General features: G+C 40.4%; 1 protein-coding gene across 2 annotated transcripts in view; it reads left to right on the forward strand.

The window, feature by feature from the left end:
* LOC123504815 (Y+L amino acid transporter 2-like) overlaps positions 1-19081 on the forward strand; it is an 85705-nt gene that overhangs the window by 40235 nt on the left and 26389 nt on the right. Inside the window, exon 2 of one of the 2 annotated variants that reach the window (XM_045255649.1) lies at positions 13381-13429. The exons of the other annotated variant lie outside the window; for it this stretch is intronic. The gene's annotated coding sequence lies outside the window, so the exon portion shown is untranslated. The remainder of the gene's footprint in view (positions 1-13380; positions 13430-19081) is intronic. 2 annotated transcript variants of the gene reach the window in all.

A 19081-nucleotide genomic window follows, 5' to 3' on the forward strand; every position in this document is an offset into this window, starting at 1 on the left:
TTTCTCTTTTTTTCCTTTTTCAGTTTTTTGTCCTTTTTTCCTTTTTTTCTTTTTTCTTTTTCTTTCTTGTTTTTTTTCTTTTTTCTGTTGTTTCAGTTAGTTCTTTTTTTTCTTTTTCCTTGTTTTCTTTCTTTCTTTTCTCTTGTTTTAGTTTTTTTCCATATTTTCCTTTTTTCCTTTCTTTTCTCCTTGTTTTAGTTATTTGTTCTTTTTTTCTTTCTTTTCCTCTTCATCTTATTTTTTATTTATTTTTTTCGTCTTGGGTTATCTTTATCCTTATTTCTTTTTCTTTTCTTTTTTTCCTCCCTTTTCCTCATTTTCAACTTTTTCTTTCTTTTATTCCTTTTTCTTGTTTTTTTTTCAGTTTACTCTTTCAATTTCCTCTTCTTATTTTATTGCCAGTTCCTTTTTTTTTTTTTTTTTATACATACATTTTTACCTCCTTTTATCATTTCCCTTTTTTTTTCCTCCATATTCTATTTATATTTTCTTTTCATCTATTTATCTTTTCTTTTTTTTCATTTCCCTTTCTTTATTCCTGTTCTTTTTTTCTCTCCCTCCTTCTCGTTCTCTGTTAGTTTGTGGCTCGTTTTCTCCCATCCTTGTATTTACTTCCTCTTTATCTCAATGTACGTACAAGGGAGGTGACATAAACAAGCTCGAGAGGAAGAAGAGGAAGAAGAAGAAGAAGAAGAAAGACAGAAATAGCCCCTTGACGTGTACGCGTTTGTACCCTGAAGGAAAAAAAAGATTCAATTGAAAAAAGAAAGGAAAGCTGGTTTAGGCTTGACTGTGGCTTGAATCCTTACCTTGCCTTACCTTACCTTCCTTTGCCTTGCCTTACCTAACCTAACCTAACCTAACCTTACCTAACCTAACCTTACCTAACATAATTTTACCTAACCTTACTTTTCCTTACCTTAAATTACCTAACCTAACCTAATCTAACCTTACCTTACCATACCTTACCTTACCATTTCTTTTGTTTATTTACTTATTTGTTGTTGTTATTATTATTGTTGTTGTTGTTGTTGTTGTTGTTGTTGTTGTTGTTGTTGTTTTGCTCTTTTCTTCTTTTCATTGTTCGTATGTGATTGATTTTCCGTTTCATGTAGAGAAAAAAAAAGAGAGAGAGAGAGAGAGAGAGAGAGAGAGAGAGAGAGAGAGAGCACTATTCATGGAGGAGGATGAGGTACAGCTGGACATCATCCCTTTGAATCCTAATCAGCCTTCATTAAGTCTCCTCGTTTGCTGAATCTGGCAGGATATTGCGTCAGTGGTGGTGTGATGCTGCCTGACAGACAGACACACAGACAGACACACACAGACACATAGACACACACACACACACACACACACACACACACACACACACACACACACACACACACACACACACACACACACACACACAGAGAGAGAGAGAGAGAGAGAGAGAGAGAGAGAGAGAGAGAGAGAGAGAGAGAGAGAGAGAGAGCGTTTTTACATACCTCTGACAAATTTTCAGACAAACGGACTACGTCTTGACCCAGAGAGAGAGAGAGAGAGAGAGAGAGAGAGAGAGATACACAAGTCACACTAATGTTTTTTCACTTTGACTAATGTCTTAACCTTTTCATGACAGGGTTGTAGTGTTTATCTTTGAGTTTTGGGTATGATTGGTACGATTTTATTTACATTAGGAAAGGTTTGTGGAGGTCGGAAGATTAATGGCCTGAATCCTCACTATTTCAATCCCCACATAAATATCTGAAGCCGTATAAAATCACCAAATTGTAAACAGAATTAAAACGAAAACGCGTCCTGGTGCTGAAGTGTTTAAGATGGCAGTTTTACTAATACCAAACGTTTATCTTCCCAGACCAATGTTTGCTGATGCACTGATGAAGCGTTTAGATGTTGATGACTCGTACAGTGTTTGGTTATTAGCTCACTGAACCCTATTTTACTTCTGCCACGCACCTCCACTGCACTCAATAGACTGGTTGAAGCTACACGGGAGGGAAGGAGGGAGGTAGGGAGGTTTCAAGACATACCATTCTCTCTCTCGATCCTATTCTGTGGCTGGTATCGAGGTGGATGTTTTTGTTTAAACTTTTTATTTACTTATTTATATTTTTTTTTTCTTGCCTTTTGTCAGTTTTCCATTCTTACATAAAAGAAATCGTGTTTCCAAAGGAGGGTTTTTTTACGGTTTTAGTGACAGATTTACAGGATTACATTATTAACAGAACTAGTCTCGAGAACTTTTACTAATATCTGTAGCCTTTGAAAATAGTCGTGGTGAGAAAGTAGAGCGTTTCAAAATACAAGTCAATAAGTCAGTCTGTTATGGTGTTACAAAGGAAAAGCTGGGAGGAATTTTGCGTGTTAGTTTGGAAGTTACAGTGTTAGCTATGGTTACAAGAATATTAGAGAGATGAGACTGGCGTGTTGAAATGCCGTGAGTGATGTAACAAGAGTGACGTAACTCATTTCACGTTAATACTCACGATAGGACCATAAAAAGGACTACAAATAAGGTGCTCGCGGTTCATTAAAGTTACAATTATAGAGGAATTGCTAAAAAGACAAGAAGAGTGTTTGACGAGTGGTGTAGACTGAGTGGCGAGGTTGTTGGTGTTGAGTTAATCAGGGAGCTTAGAAAGATGGTAAGGTTGATATACTAAGACATATTTTTGCCATGAGTTTGGGTATGATTGGACGATCTTACTCGTATTTAAATTAGAAAGGGTTTATGGAGGTCAGAAGATTAATGGCCACAGTCTTCACTATTTTAATCACCACATAAGAATTTGGAAACACGTCTTAGCACTGAAGGGGTTAATGGGGGAGGTTTGAATGATAGTAAGACTGTTTTAACCCCTTCAGTACTGAGACGCATTTTTTACCTTGAGTTTTGGGTAGGATTAGATGATTTCATTTACATTAGGAAAGGTCTTTGAAGGTCAGAAGATTAATGGTCAGAGTCTTCACTGTTCTAATCTCCACCTAAGTTTTTGAAGCTGCATAAAATCACCAAATAGTAGAATAAATATGAAAACACGTCCTGGTACTGAAGGGGTTAATGAGTATGAGGATGGTTGTTAGCGCTGGGTAAATGGAGGAAGTTTAAGGATGTGGATGGCTGGTGGATGAATAATGTGGGAGGTTTGAAATATAGTAAGACTGTTTTAATGAGGATGTGGCTGGCTGGTGGGTGGTTACTGAGGGAGACTTGAAATACATTAAGACTGTTTTAATGAGGATGAGTATGGATAGTGGATGGATAATGAGTAAGATAGTTGTTTCTTATACAGGATAGTACACTCGTTGATTCGCTTGTTTACTTATTTATTTATTTATTGGTTGGTTTGTTAATCTACTTGTGTATTTATTTGCTGATCTGTTCTTTCATTTATTTGTTTAGTTAATAATTACAGAGCGTTACCTGTCATCAAACACACACACACACACACACACACACACACACTGCTTTTCCTGCGTAAGGCTGAGAGAGAGAGAGAGAGAGAGAGCGGGGTCCCCATATTAATAAACACCTCCACATCTTTGCTACTCCTAAAGCTCATTACTAGTTGATGTTGTACTGTTTTCTTTTTTTTTTCTTCTTCTTCTTCTTCTTTTTCAGGTTGTTTTTACAGTTGTAGTGACATACAAGTAAAATTTCTACATTATGAACATGAAAAACACTCTTGAGGACCCGGCTAAGTCATCTCTGTGCTCTTTGAAAGTATTAGTGGGGAGAGAACAAAGCTTTGATTTTATTCATGTATTTATTTAATCGTTTATTTATTTACTTATTTATTTTGTTCATTTTTAATCGAGGAAGAAAGTTAAACTGTGGGGAGAAACTTCAATGTAGGGAGAATCAGAAGTGTGTGTGTGTGTGTGTGTGTGTGTGTGTGTGTGTGTGTGTGTGTGTGTGTGTGTGTGTGTGTGTGTATTCACCTAGTTGTATTCACCTAGTTGTAATTTTACAGGGCCTGGGTATCATACTCGTGTGGCCTCGTCTCCATATCTACACACATCCAACTTTCCTTTAAAACTATGCACACTCCTCGCTGACACCACCTCCTCACTCAAACCATTCCACACCTCCACACATCTTTGTGGGAAACTATATTTCTTCACATCCTTCAAGCATATTCCCTTGGCTATCTTTTTACTATGCGATCTTGTAGTTCTACTTAAGTTTTCCTCTCTCAACATCATTTGCTCATTATCCACTTCATCCAGTCCATTCAACAGTTTATAAACCTGTATTAAATCTCCTCTTTCTCTTCTTTGTTCCAAGGTAGGCAAATTCATTTCTTTTAATCTCTCCTCATAGGTCATTTCTGCCAATTCCGGAACCATTTTTGTTGCCATTCTCTGCAATCTCTCCAACTTCCTTATATGCTTCTTGTGTGTGTGTGTGTGTGTGTGCGTGTGCGTGTGCGTGTGTGTGTGTGTGTGTGTGTGTGTGTGTGTGTGTGTGTGTGTGTGTGTGTGTGTGTGTGTGTGTGTGTGTGTGTGTATTTACCTAGTTGTATTTACTTAGTTGTAGTTTTACAGGGCCTGGGCTTTATGCTCGTGTGGCCCCGTCTCCATATCTACACTTATCCATTTTTTCTTTAAAACTATGTACACTCTTTGCTGACACCACTTTCTCACTATTACTGTTCCAAGTCTCAACACATCTTTGCGGGAAACTAAATTTTTTAACATCTCTCAGACATCTTCCCTTCCTCAGTTTCTTACTATGCGATCTTGTGCTTCTAATGTCATATTCTTCTCTCAGGATTAGTTTCTCATTATCCACTTCATCCATTCCGTTAATCAATTTATAAACTTGTATCAGATTCCTCTCTTCTCTGTTCCAGGGTTGGCAGATCCATAGCCTTTAGTCTCTCCTCATATGTCATTCCTTTAAATTCTGGAACCATTCTTGTAGCCATTTTTTGCAGTCTCTCCAATTTCCTTATGTGTTTCTTTTTATGGGGGAGCCACACAACTCCTGCATATTCCAATCTGGGTCTTATTTTAGTACTTATCAATTTCTTCATCATTTCTTTGTCCATATAGTGAAATGTTAATCCAATATTCCTTAGCAAATTATACGTCTCTCTGAAAATTCTATCAATATGGCTTACCGGTTGATTGTTTTCTTCCACTGTCACTCCCAAGTCCTTTTCCTTTTTTACTTTTTCTAGTTCTACTCCATCTCCCATCTTATAGATTCCCACTGGTCGTCTTTCACTTTTTCCCATTTCCATGACATGGCTTTTGTCCACATTGAATTCCATCTCCCATTTTTTGCTCCATTTCCAGATCTTGTTTAAGTCTTCCTGTAGTATTTCACAATCCTCTTTTTGTTTAATGACTCTGCACAGTTTCCCGTCGTCCGCAAACAGATTTATGTAGCTGTTCACTCCCTCTGGCATGTCGTTTATGTATACGAGAAAAAGTATTGGCGCCAATACTGACCCCTGTGGCACTCCGCTGTCTACTGTTCTCCACTTGGACTTCATACCTTTCTCTCCCCTTCTAGTAATTTTTCATCCATCTCAATGTGCTTCCTTTTAAGCCACCCTTCTCCTCTAACTTCCATAGTAATCTTTCATGTGGCACTTTATCAAACGCCTTTTTTAAATCTAAATAAATACAGTCAACCCATCCCTCTCTATCTTGTACTTTATCAACTGTTCTAGAGTAGAAACTCAATAAATTTGTTACACATGACCGACTTTTTCTAAAACCAAATTGGCTATTTGATAATAATTTGTTGTCTTCAAGAAACTCGATCCATTGTTTCTTTATTATTCTTTCACACATCTTGCATATTACACTAGTTAGTGATACCGGTCTGTAATTTAAAGGTTCTTCCTTCCTTCCGCTCTTATGTATGGGAACCACCTCAGCTCTTTTCCACTCCACTGGTACTGTTCCATTTTCTATTGAGCATTTTATGATGTATATAGGACTTGTGTGTGTGTGTGTGTGTGTGTGTGTGTGTGTGTGTGTGTGTGTGTGTGTGTGTGTGTTTGGTGTTGGCTATAGTTACTGATGTCTCCTCTTATTTAATTTCCTCGTCTTATTTATTTTTGTCTGCATTTCTTCTTGTGTATCTGAGTGGCATTCATATCGCTTTTATTGCTCTGGGGAACGCCGGGATAAAGACTAAGTGCTGTCAGGCTGCTGGAGGACAGTGCCAAAGTGTGTGTGTGTGTGTGTGTGTGTGTGTGTGTGTGTGTGTGTGTGTGTGTGTGTGTGTGTGTGTGTGTGTGTGTGTGTGTGTGTGAAGGAAGGGTAGATTGAATTATTAGTGATGGGTGTTGTTGTTGTTGTTCTTCTTCTTCTTGTAGGAGTAATGTTTATTTTTGTTCTTTTATTGTACTGTATGGTATAGTAGTAGTAGTAGTAGTAGTAGTAGTAGTAGTACTGGTGGTGGTAGTAGTATAAGTAATGGTATTCATAATAGTAATAATAACAATGGTAGTAGTAGTAGTAGTAGTAGTAGTAGTAGTAGTAGTAGTAGTAGTAGTAGTAGTAGTAGTAGTAGTAGTAGTAGTAGTAGTAGTAGTAGTAGTAGTAGTAGTAGTAGTAGTAGTTGAAGTAGTATTTTGTGCACTGGGAAAAAAAATACGAGTTTCTTATACAAATGTCTTAGACATTTACTCTCTCTCTCTCTCTCTCTCTCTCTCTCTCTCTCTCTCTCTCTCTCTCTCTCTCTCTCTCTCTCTCTCTCTCTCTCTCTCTCTCTCTCTCTCTCTCTCTCTCTCTCTCTCTCTCACCTCACCTCACCTCACCTCACCTCACCTCATAACCTCACTTCACCCTCCCCCTCCCCTTCCCCTGGTAAATAAAAAAAAGAAAAAAAGGAAATCCCCACCAATCACAAACACACACAGGACAGTCGACACATCTTCCCCTCACAACCTCCTTCCTTCCACTCGCTGCCCTACATTCCCACGTGGCTAGAGGCGTAATTCTTTTCACTCCTCTTTTTGTACCAGTTAGGCTAGGTCAGGTTATATTGGGCTGAGTGTATAGTGGGCCGGATGGGGACAATTTTGGCGTGTGTGTCTGTGTGTCAGTGTCTGTATCTGTATCCTCTCACCCCTGTTGTCACGGTTCATGGAGTAGAGAATGGAGAGGATGTATATTGTGTATGTTTAATCGTTGGTGTTGTTTTCTATTACTAAGGATTTTTTTTTTGTGGCAATTCTGCGCTGCATCTCCCTCTATACTTTACAAGGTTCTAGTTAAAGTGAAGTTTTTTTTTTTTTTAAGGGTGCTTTTTTACGGTTCCAGTTAGAAATTAGCGAGGTTTTACGTGTGTGTGTGTGTGTGTGTGTGTGTGTGTGTGTGTGTGTGTGTGTATGTGAACCGAAAAGTAAGTCTGCGGTTACTAATACTACAAAACCCTTCCCTTATAATCCATTAAACTGTCACCAAAACCTTGAAAAACCCAAACAACGTCCTCCAGAACCCATTAGAAACCGTCAAGATAAGCCACTGATATGTCTGAGAACAGCCATTCACCATCCTGCAAAACTTGTGTGCTGAGCTGGAGGGAAAGGAAGCACGAGGAAGAAGAGTGTGACGTGTTCCAAGGTTGTGCTTTGTTACTAGTCTGTCTACTCTAAAATAGCTCCTGGATTTTTTTTCTTTTTTTATACTTTGTGGGATTTTCACAGGAATTTATGGGCTAATGGAGATACTTTTTGTGGTACCTCCTATCTCAAAGCCCACCCGCTAGGAAACCGTTGTCCCGAGTGAGGAAGCCCAACGTACATTCGGACCGTGGACAGGATTCGAACCCGTGCACTTGGAGACCCCTCGGACCCCAAAGCACGCATGGTTCCACTGTACCACGGCGGCCCCTAAATATATTGTAGCTTATTGATAAGGTAATTGATTTGATGTGAAGAATACTTTGTTTTCTTTTGATCAACGCACTTAGCTCACGGTTTTCCTCAAGATCTGACTGACAACCACGTATTCTCCCAGACACCATTCAAACTGAGATCCAGGAGCCACTTTAGAATAGACAGACTTTAGAGCTACCCAGAACTATAACTATAAAGAGCCTCTGTGTTGCACCTCCACTTCCTTCAAAACGCTGTACATAATTGAAGTTACACGTATTTGTAACTCATTCTTTTGACGGTTTTAGTGACAGATTGACTACAAGCGCTATCCGATACTCTAATTCTAAAACTTCTCTGCGTTTTACCTCCACCACTTTTAAACACTGTACGTAATTGAACCTATACGCAATTATGACTACTTTTTACGGGTTTAGTGACAAATGAACAAGATTTCTACAAGATTAACACCAGAACCACTCTTGTTAACCCAGCTGGTCATATCTGTGGCCTTTGAAAACAATCATGGGGAGAGAGCAAAGCGTTTCTTAATACTGCTACTCAAGTGTTTATCGAGGCAACAGCGGGCCTTGATTTGCGAGATGAATGGTTGATTAAATGTGATGGCCTCGCGTTGGAGAAGTTGTGGCGCCATGGAGTGATTGACAGGAGATGACAGGAGGAGGAGGAGGAGGAGGAAAGGTATAAGGATAATGAACAGGAGAAAGAGGAGGGAAGAAAATATGATGAGCAGAAGAGGAAGAAAGGAAATGATATTGAGCTGAAGGAGAAGAAAGGAGAAAGGGATGATGATGGTGGTAAGCAGAAGAAAGAAGATTAAAGGGATGTTGATGATAATTAGTAGGAGGAGAAGAGATGGAAGGAGAAAAGTATGATGATGATGATGATGATGATGATGATGAACAAGAGGAGATAGATGGAATGGGAAAGGTATGATGATGAAGGTGAACAGAAGAAGAGATGGAAGGAGAACGTATGATGATGATGATGATGATGATGATGAACAGGAGGAGAAGAGATGGAAGGAGAAAAGTATGATGACAAATAGAAGAGTAAAGACGAGTAAGTGGATTAGTTGAGTGACTGATTGACTTATACGAGTAAAGATTTCACGCATTTTCTTCTTTCCATCCCTTTTTTTTCATCTTTTTTTGTTCCCTTTTGCTGGAACATCATAAAAAATATATATATAAAAATTGGCTGACAGCATGCAAGTTTTCACGTACCAGTAGATAAGGAAGAGGAAAAGCAAAAGTAAGATAAGATTAACAATGCTATTTTTGGAAGCACTGTTTACATGTATTACGAATGTTTGCCTTGATTACCTTCATGAATTCTAACCTCTGAAGACCACCTGTCGCTTCTCTTCTCTATACTACATAAACACCACACCACAAACAGATGCTCTAGTAGTAGTATAATTTATTCAGGAAAAAAAAAAAACAAGGACAACAGCAATAGGAGTAACAGCCCATCTGACCCCTTCTGACTGACAGCCCACTACCCTCCCTTCCCGTCCCTCCTTCATCTTTCACCTCGCATCACACCACCTCCCTCCCTACAACGTGCGTCAGGCTTCTATACTTAACACCTGCCACCACTCCTCCTACCTTGCCCCTAAACGCACTCTCCCCATTGGCCCACCGCTACACACCTTGCCATCCTGCCTCTCTCATTGGCTCTCGCTGCTGGAGGGCGGCCAGGGAGTAGGGGAAACCGTATCGCGTCACGGAAGATGGACAGCTCTTGTGGCCTCGGCGGGAAATAGCACCTGTAACACTGCTCTTCTTCAGGGTCACGCTCCTGCAGGTGGTAGTGGTGGTGGTGATGGGGAGTGTTTACGTAGTGGTAGTGGTGAGGTGTGTGTTTGAAAGCGGTGGTGATGGGGATGAGGTGTAGTATGCTTGGGTGGTGATTGGAATAATTAGTAAAGCTGTGGTGTGGGTGGTGGTGATGGTGATGAGTTGTGGTGTTGGTGGTGGTGATACGGAGTATTTATTTAGTGGTAGTGGTTAGGTGTGTGGCTGAAAGTGGTAGTGATGGTGATGTGGTGTGAGTGGTGATGGAGATAATTAGTGAGGCTGTGGTGTGGGTAGTGGTGATGAAGATGGTGATGGGGAGTGTCTAGAGGTAGTGGTTGGTGATGGGACTTAGTGTTATGGTGTGATAGTGGTAGTAGCTTTGGTGGTTGTGGTGGCAGTAGCAGTGTTGATTATGGTGTTGTGGTAGTGGTGGTGATAATAGATGCCTAAGTTTGCACCAGGCACTGATAGACGGAATGCCAATAAAAACAAGCACCATTTTTTACTCTCGCTGACAGCATTACATAACCCCGCCAAAGATAGCATAAGGTCATTCCTCTGTGGTAATTACCTTTTTAGTTCTACATCAATATCCTTCGATCACAGAAGAAAGTCATGTATAGCTATCCTTCACGCTACTCGGATTATTAAGGACACGTTGACAGTATGAATTATCGCTATGTTAAGGTCTATGCACATATAAGACGCAGAACTTAACTAATCTAACTAATGCTTGCCTCTGTGTTGTCTCCTTCCTGTGTGTTTTTTTTTTTTTTCATATACCATGTGTGCTTTTTCACGTGAATTTATGGGCTAAAGGGATACTTTTTGGGGTACCTCCTATCTAAAACCCCACCCCCTAGGAAACCGTTGCCCCGAGTGAGGAAGTCCAACCTACACTCTTAAAGGGAGAGGGAATGAAGGAGGTTGGAAATTTTTTTAACGATCGTTTCTGACCTGTGTTTTGGGGACTAGCACCTCAATGAACTTTCTTTTTTCCTTCCTTTCCTTTCTCTTCCTTCTTTTTTTTATGCTTCTCTTACTTAACCCCTTCAGTACAATGACGCGTTTTCATATTTTATTCTGCTTACTATTTGGTGATTTTATAAAGCTTCAGAAACTCATGTATGGGAATGAAATAGTGAAGACTGTGGCTATTAATGTTCTGACCTCCATAGACCCTTCCTAATGTCAATAAAATGGTCTAATCGTACACAAATCTCAAGGTAAAAATGTGTCCGAGTATTGAATGGGTTAAAAGCAAATAAATAGATCAAATAGAACAAACTCAGCATCCAAGCCTCGCAATCCAGGCATCTGTCCAGTAAAAATCCCAGAACGCTCACCACGTGCTTGTCAAACCTCGCCACGTGTCACGCCACCTCACCTCAACTCAGCCACTGCGCCGCTTGGTGACTGCTTCAGAGGCCTCCTCATAACTCACGGTCTTCTTTTCGTATAGTGATTCTCTTTTTGGACTGTCATCTTCAAGGTCTCTCTCTCTCTCTCTCTCTCTCTCTCTCTCTCTCTCTCTCTCTCTCTCTCTCTCTCTCTCTCTCTCTCTCTCTCTCTCTCTCTCTCTCTCTCTCTCTCTCTCTCTCTCTCTCTCTTCTCTCTCTCCTCCTCTCCTCCTCTCCTCTCCTCTCCTCTCTCTCCTCTCCTCTCTCTCTCCTCTCCTTTCCTTTCCTTTCCTTTCCTTTCCTTTCCTTTCCTTTCCTCCTCTCCTCTCCTCTCCTCTCTCTCTCTCTCTCTCTCTCTCTCTCTCTCTCTCTCTCTCTCTCTCTCTCTCTCTCTCTCTCTCTTCAGATTAAAACTGTACAAATTGGCATGAAGCTTGTAAATCATACTCTTGCGTCTTATATATATACCGGAAAACACCTTAGGACCTCAATATTCTTTTCATGTGCCTTTTATTTTTCTCGGAGATTGAAACTACTTGAACTGTCATGCACCTTTTACTCATACACCTGACATTCACACGCCTAATATTAAGAACACTGTACTTTAAATATATAGAAAAGCAACAGAATATTAAACTATACGCTGTTCCTTACACACACACACACACACACACACACACACACACACACACACACACACACACACACACACACACACACACACACACACACACGCGGTCCGGTAGCTCAGTAGTTAGAGCGCTGGCTTCACAAGCCAGAGTACCGGGGTTCGATTCCCCGGCCGGGTGGAGATATTTGGGTGTGTCTCCTTTCACGTGTAGCCCCTGTTCACCTAGCAGTGAGTAGGTACGGAATGTAAATCGAGGAGTTGTGACCTTGTTGTCCCGGTGTGTGGTGTGTGCCTGGTCTCAGGCCTATCCGAAGATCGGAAATAATGAGCTCTGAGCTCGTTCCGTAGGGTAACGTCTGGCTGTCTCGTCAGAGACTGCAGCAGATCAAACAGTGAATCACACACACACAAACACACACACGCACACGCACACGCACACACACTATATATATATATATATATATATATATATATATATATATATATATATATATATATATATATATATAAAAGCAACATGATATTAAACTATGCTGTTCGTTCCACACACACGTCGCTCTACACTCGCTCAAGGGGTAATTAATGAAGGGCGTGTATAAAGCGAGAGGATATTCTGCAGAGAACGATGAGGGTGGTGAGGTAGATTGCTGGTATCTCACTATTGGAAAAGAGAGAGAACGTGAAGATAAAAGAAGCATGTGTGGAGTGTGTAAGACAAAAGAGGCAACGTTGAGATATTTTGGGCATGTGAAGAAGAGAGGTGAGGAGGAACCAGTGAAGAAGGCAGTGTTGATACCAGTTACGGGGAGAAGGAGTGTGGGTAGACAGAATAAGATGGAAAGACGTGCTGAAGAAGAAGAAGAAGGAGGAGGAGGAGGAGTGTAGGTAGACAGAGAATAAGAAGGAAAGACGTGCTGAAGAGGGCAATTCTGATATCAGTTGCGTGAAGAAGTGTGGGTAGACAGAGAATAATATGGAAAGACGTGCTGAAGAAGGAGGAGGAGGAGGAGGTGTGGGTAGACAGAGAATAAGAAGGAAAGACATACAGAAGCTTGGCATGAATAAACTTTTACTACAAGATGAGGACGCAATGAATAAAAACATGAAAAAAAAAGTTATCTCGAGCGGCTGAGCTTACGACACAGTGCGAATAAGGTCGTATGAAGAAGCATAATCATTCACGACATGCCATCCACGAGTTACCAGAGCCAGCGCCACACGTTCCTGTTGTTGAGTCACCTTTCAGAGTCTGTCACGCACTTTGCACTGTAGTTTCGCTGGCTGCGGCTTCATAATGCACGGCCTTCGGTATACACTTAGAGGAGTCCCGAGTGTGGCGGCGGTAGTGGTGGTGGTGGTAGTAGTGATTTGTGTGTTTGTATGAGATAAATCATTATATTGCTTTTGGTGTGACTTGTAGCAAGGAGATTAACAGATACCGTTTTATTTGATTTTCTTCTTCATGGTTTTCTTCTTCTTCTTCTTCTTCTTCTTCTTCTTCTTCTTCTTCTTCTTCTTCTTCTTCTTCTTCTTCTTCTTCTTCTTCTTCTTCCTTTTTTTCTTGTTACTCTTTATTCATTTAGTTTGCATTTTTTTTTTTTTCCTGTTTTCATTTTAGTTTAAACCGTCGTATTGGAAGGCCGAACTTACCCACAATATTTCCTCTCTCCCTGCAGGTAACTCCCTCTCCAAGCCACGGGAGTTAGCACATCTGCCATCTTAAAAGTAAGCATAATTTTGAACCTTACTCTTGTTTACGCTGTATCTCCAACTGAATCGTAACATCACTATCAATATTCAAGTCATAATTTTTTGTTGTATAGTAATTTGTATTCTTTTTCGTGCTTTCCTCGAGGCAAAACCATCTCACAAACATCGGTATTCGCAAGTGTTTTATCGCCATAACTTTGATTACATTTAAGGAGGAGGAGGAGGAGGAGAGAAAACAAAAGCATAATAAGAGCACATGTATGTTCTAATGCTTTTTATTTATTTATTTATTTATTTTTTTTTTTGAGGAGTAAAAGAAAAACAAAGAGAAAGAAGGAAGGAGGAAGAAAAGGATGAAAGAAATAAGTACTGAGAGTAGAAGAGATAGAGAGAGGAAAGAAAGGAAGAGAGAAAAGATAGAAAGTGTGAGGGAAGAAAATCAAAGCAGAGAGAGAGAGAGAGAGAGAGAGAGAGAGAGAGAATGTACTGCTTGTCATATACTGTGTTGTCGTTTCGGTGCAGACAACAAACACACTCCGTATTACATTACCAAGTGACTTCAAGAATAGCAAGCCAAACCTGAATTGTGAGGGAAAAAAGAAATAACACTTCAAGAAAACGCACTAAAAGAGATTAATGCATTATTGACGGGAGAAACACTTGAGAACCCGGATAATTCTCTCTGTGGCTTTTGAATATAGTCGTAGAGAGAGAGAGAGAGAGAAGCGTTTCTAAGCACGGGCCATTAACCTTCCACAAAAGATATAAGATAAACAAAAAGATAAACAGATTAATTAGTAAAATAGAATAGACAATAAAGCTGCACTAATCAAACCTCACTATAGTCTGTCTACTCTAAAATGGCTCCTGCGTTGTAACTTATTGATAACGTAATTGATTTGATGTGAATATTACTTGTTTTCTATTGATCAACGCACGTATGACAAGGACAGTTCACGGTTTTCCTCAAGATCTGACAACCACGTATTCCCTGGGACACCATTCAAACAGACCCAGGAGCCACTTTAGAATAGACAGACTTTAGAGCTACCCAGAACTATAACTCTAAAGAGCCTCTGTGTTGCACCTCCACTTCTTTCAAAACGCTATACAAAATTGAAGTTACACGGATTTGTAACTCATTCTTTTGACGGTTTTAGTGACAGATTGACTACAAGTGCTTTCCGATACTCTAATTATAAAACTTCTCTGCGTTTCACCTCCACTTCTTTCAAAACGCTGTACAAAATTGAAGTTACACGGATTTATTACTCATTCTTTTGACGGTTTTAGTGACAGATTGACTACAAGTGCTATCTGAACTAAATGTAGTGCAGCATGCTAACCAAGTAAACAAGCATACAGGAATTACAGGCAATTAATCGTATATTTAGTGACTCATTTATATATAATTGCCCGTAAACCGATTGATAATCTAGTGTTATTATGTTTATGAACGCCGAGATATATATTTATTTAGGTCGGTTTAATTTTATACACTACAGCTATAACGTGCCATTAGTAGTAGTAGTAGTAGTAGTAGTAGCATAGTAGTAATAGTAGTGGTAGTGGGAGTAGTAGTAGTAGTAGTAGTAGTTGTTTGAGTAGTAGGAGTAGTAGTGGGAGGAGCAGTAGTACTAGTAGTAGTAGTAAAAAGAAAGAAAGAAAGAAAGTGAACTAATACCACCACCACCACCACCACCACCACCACCACCACCATTAGTAATTCAAGACCTGCAGGCAAGGATAATCTTACACATTTAAAACTCCAAGCAGACAACACGAACTTGCAAGACTTAAGACTCATGTATGTCTCTCAATACTAGTGATTCGGTATGTAAAAGCGAAAAAAAAAAAAAAATAGGAAAATAGGAAAAAGAAAAAAATCAAAGAAAACTATAAATGCAAAAGAGGAATAACTAATCTATTCCAAATAATACCACCTTCTGAAACACACCTGCATAGCCCCTCCATTACAGCTGCACTAGTTTGTTTTAATCCCTTCAATAAGTACTTGGACGCATTTTCACTACGAGTTTGGGTTTGAATACACGATTTTATTTACATTGGAAAGAGTTTATGGAAGTCAGAAGATTAATGGCCGGAGTCTTCAATATTTTAATACCCCACATAAGTTTCTGAAGCTGTATAGAACCACTTAAATAGTAAGCAGAATGAATATGAAGACGCGCCATAGCACTGAGGGGGGTAAGGGCTATTTTCCACGTTTATTAGCAAAAATTATACATCAACAGCAGAAACAGTACTAGTAACTCGACTATTCATCTTAGTAACCTTTCAAGAGAGAGAGAGAGAGAGAGAGAGAGAGCAAAGAGTTGTAGAATTTTGGCCATAAACTATCAAAACCCATCGCCATAACACGTGTCTATCCCACCACTAACACCACCGCCACGACCACCTTCCCGCCACACACACACACACACACACACACACACACACACACACACACACACACACACACACACACACACACACACACACACACACACACACGAAAATGAAATAAGAAAACGAAAATGAAGCAAAAAGTAAAAAAAAATAAATAAAACAGGTAAATAGATAGATAAATGCATACAACATACATACATACATACATACTTACCCTCATACCCACACAGTACCAACACAATTTACCCACCCAATCAAGACACACTGCCCCACAGACTCCACCCTGCACCTCCACTACTCTCCAAAACCTCTAGTAGAAGTGACACAAGTTTATAAAAGTGTTTCTATGATTCAGGTGACATATTAACAAGATTTCTACAATATAAACAGGAGAAGCACTCTTGAGATCCCGGTTAATCACTTCTGTGGCCTTGGACAAAAAATGGAGTGAGTTTCAAGCTTATTTCTTCGGAAGCTTACCAATATAGGAGTAGTTTGGGTTTAGATAGCTTACAAAAAAAAAACTTAAATTGACCTTATTGCCTCAACAGTTACATTTTTGGTACGCTCCCGAATGAAAAACAATAATCGAAGAGAATAGCGAAACCTGGTCACGATTGAAGTACTTTTTTTTGTTGGTGAGCTAGCAAACGAAAAAGAAGAGTGACTGTGGAACTGGGTCATACTCGTGGTGAGAGAGTAATAGTTTTGAATTCACGCCTTGTATTTGACGCTTTGTGGAGGCGAGAGAAGAGGTGGCAGGTGTGAGGTGGCTTTTGGAATACAGTGTTATTATCAGCACAGGTGTTAGAAATAAAGGTATGTTGTACAGGGGAACGAACCTTTAGTATGAGCGAGAGTGTGTTTGTGTTTGTGTGTGTCTGTGTACTGCCACGCCACATGAGGAACTGACGTGTGTGTGTGTGTGTGTGTTCAATCACCTTTACACGCTAATAAAAGACTGTAGCTATAGGGGATGTGAAGAGTTGCCAAGTTAGAAAGAAGTATTACTACCACGCTGTTGCTCCTAACGACACACTCTCTCTCTCTCTCTCTCTCTCTCTCTCTCTCTCTCTCTCTCTGGTAGTGATGGTGGGTGCAGTAGGGAAGGGGTCTTACGGTGGTGGGGGCGGGATGGTGGAGGGATATGCTATATATATGCAAACTGTCTACCCACCTACTTTCTGTGATATTTATCCTCCTCCTCCTCCTCCTCCTCCTCCTCCTCCTCCTCCTCCTCCTCCTCCTCCTCCTCCTCCTCCTCCTCCTCCTCCTCCTCCTCCTCAATGACAACCGGTTATATCCAACGCATGTCCAGTTTCATACGCACAATCCTAGGGTTGCATTCTGAACCATTACTTTCAAAAGGCTGTACTAAGTGACACGGGTTTCCAAGAGTGTTTTTTTTTTTTTTTTCTTCTTTTTATGACTAGCGACAGATTAACAAGATTTCTACCTTATTAAGAGGAGAAGCACTGTTTTGAAGTAAGCTTATCATCTCGAGCCTTGGAAAATAGCCGTGGTGGGAGAGAAAAGTGTTTGTGATTACAGGTCCCACCATCACCATCACTGCCCCTCTGTCACGGTCACCACCCACTGCCCTGCCGCCACCACCACCACCACCACCACCACTCTTCCCTTTGAGAGTAACCAGGCATTCTCAAAGGTCACACACACACACACACACACACACACACACACACACACACACACACACACACACACACACACACACACACACACACACACAGAGAGAGAGAGAGAGAGAGAGAGAGAGAGAGAGAGCTTCATGTCTACATCCAAACAAGTCCGCTACATAACTGCCCATAACACACACACACACACACACACACACACACACACACACACACACACACACACACACACAGGGCCCGGTAGCTCAGTGGTTAGAGCGCTGGCTTCACAAGCCAGATGACCGGGGTTCGATTCCCCGGCCGGGTGGAGATATTTGGGTGTGTCTCCTTTCACGTGTAGCCCCTGTTCACCTAGCAGTGAGTAGGTACGGGATGTAAATCGAGGAGTTGTGACCTTGTTGTCCCGGTGTGTGGTGTGTGCCTGGTCTCAGGCCTATCCGAAGATCGGAAATAATGAGCTCTGAGCTCGTTCCGTAGGCTGGCTGTCTCGTCAGAGACTGCAGCAGATCAAACAGTGAATTACACACACACACACACACACTCTCTCTCTCTCTCTCTCTCTCTCTCTCTCTCTCTCTCTCTCTCTCTCTCTCTCTCCTGCTTTTCATTTACCTTTTCAGTCTTTGTATGATTAAAGTAAAAAAAGAGTTGTAAATCAGGACATTCACGAACTAGTAAATAATAATGATAATGATGATAATACAAGTTAGTGGGTAGTAGAGGATTATTGATAGACTTTACTTAGCCATGAACACCTGAGCTGAGTTATCCATCTTTAGTGATGAGAACGTAATTGAAAAGCTCAGAACGCAACACTTGTGAAGGAAAGAAGGAAGGAAGTGAACCAGACCACGGCTTGAGTCAAAGGAAGGGACATAGTAAATAGAATGACAAACAGGTGATTTGGAGGCAAGACAATCACAGCTGACTCACTCACGATCTCTCCTTTTTTTTTTTTTTTTTTCTTTCTTTCTTTCTTTATTTATTTATTATTGTTTTAAGATTAGTTCTGGCTTGAGACAGCACAAGTTATAGATATTAACCTCTTCAATACTAGGGACGCATTTTTATCTTGAGATTTGTGTACTATTAGACCATTTTATGACATTAGGAAGGTCTATGGAGGTTAGAAGATTAATGGCCAGTCTTCACTAATTTAATTCCCCCACATAAGTTTCTGAAGCTGCATAAAATCACCAAACAGTAAGCAGAATGGATATGGAAACGCGTCATGGTGCTGAGGAGATTAAAAAAAAAAAACCCCTCCTACATGAAGCTGCCAATCCCAATAGAGCATGGCAGAGTTCAATTACCCTTTCACGAGCTTTAACCCTTGAATTGCCGCTTGGTACACCTTTCCCTAATTACCAATCACTCCAAGACATCTTTACTTGTTCTGCAGCCACGTCTTACCTTTGAAGAGGGGAGAAATTGCAAAATGTGTTCTTTTTTCATCGCTAATTTTCCTGTAGGGACTTGTAAAGATTTCATACGTGGTTTCTGGTGTTGCTAATTGTCTCGTGTCGCAGTGAAAGTGTTAAAACATTGGTGTACTACCGTCTTGCCTCGTATGAGCAGTTATGAAATCGTTACACGAGTATTT

Source organism: Portunus trituberculatus, chromosome 17, assembly GCF_017591435.1.
Source record: "Portunus trituberculatus isolate SZX2019 chromosome 17, ASM1759143v1, whole genome shotgun sequence".
Classification (NCBI taxonomy): Eukaryota; Metazoa; Arthropoda; class Malacostraca; order Decapoda; family Portunidae; genus Portunus; species Portunus trituberculatus.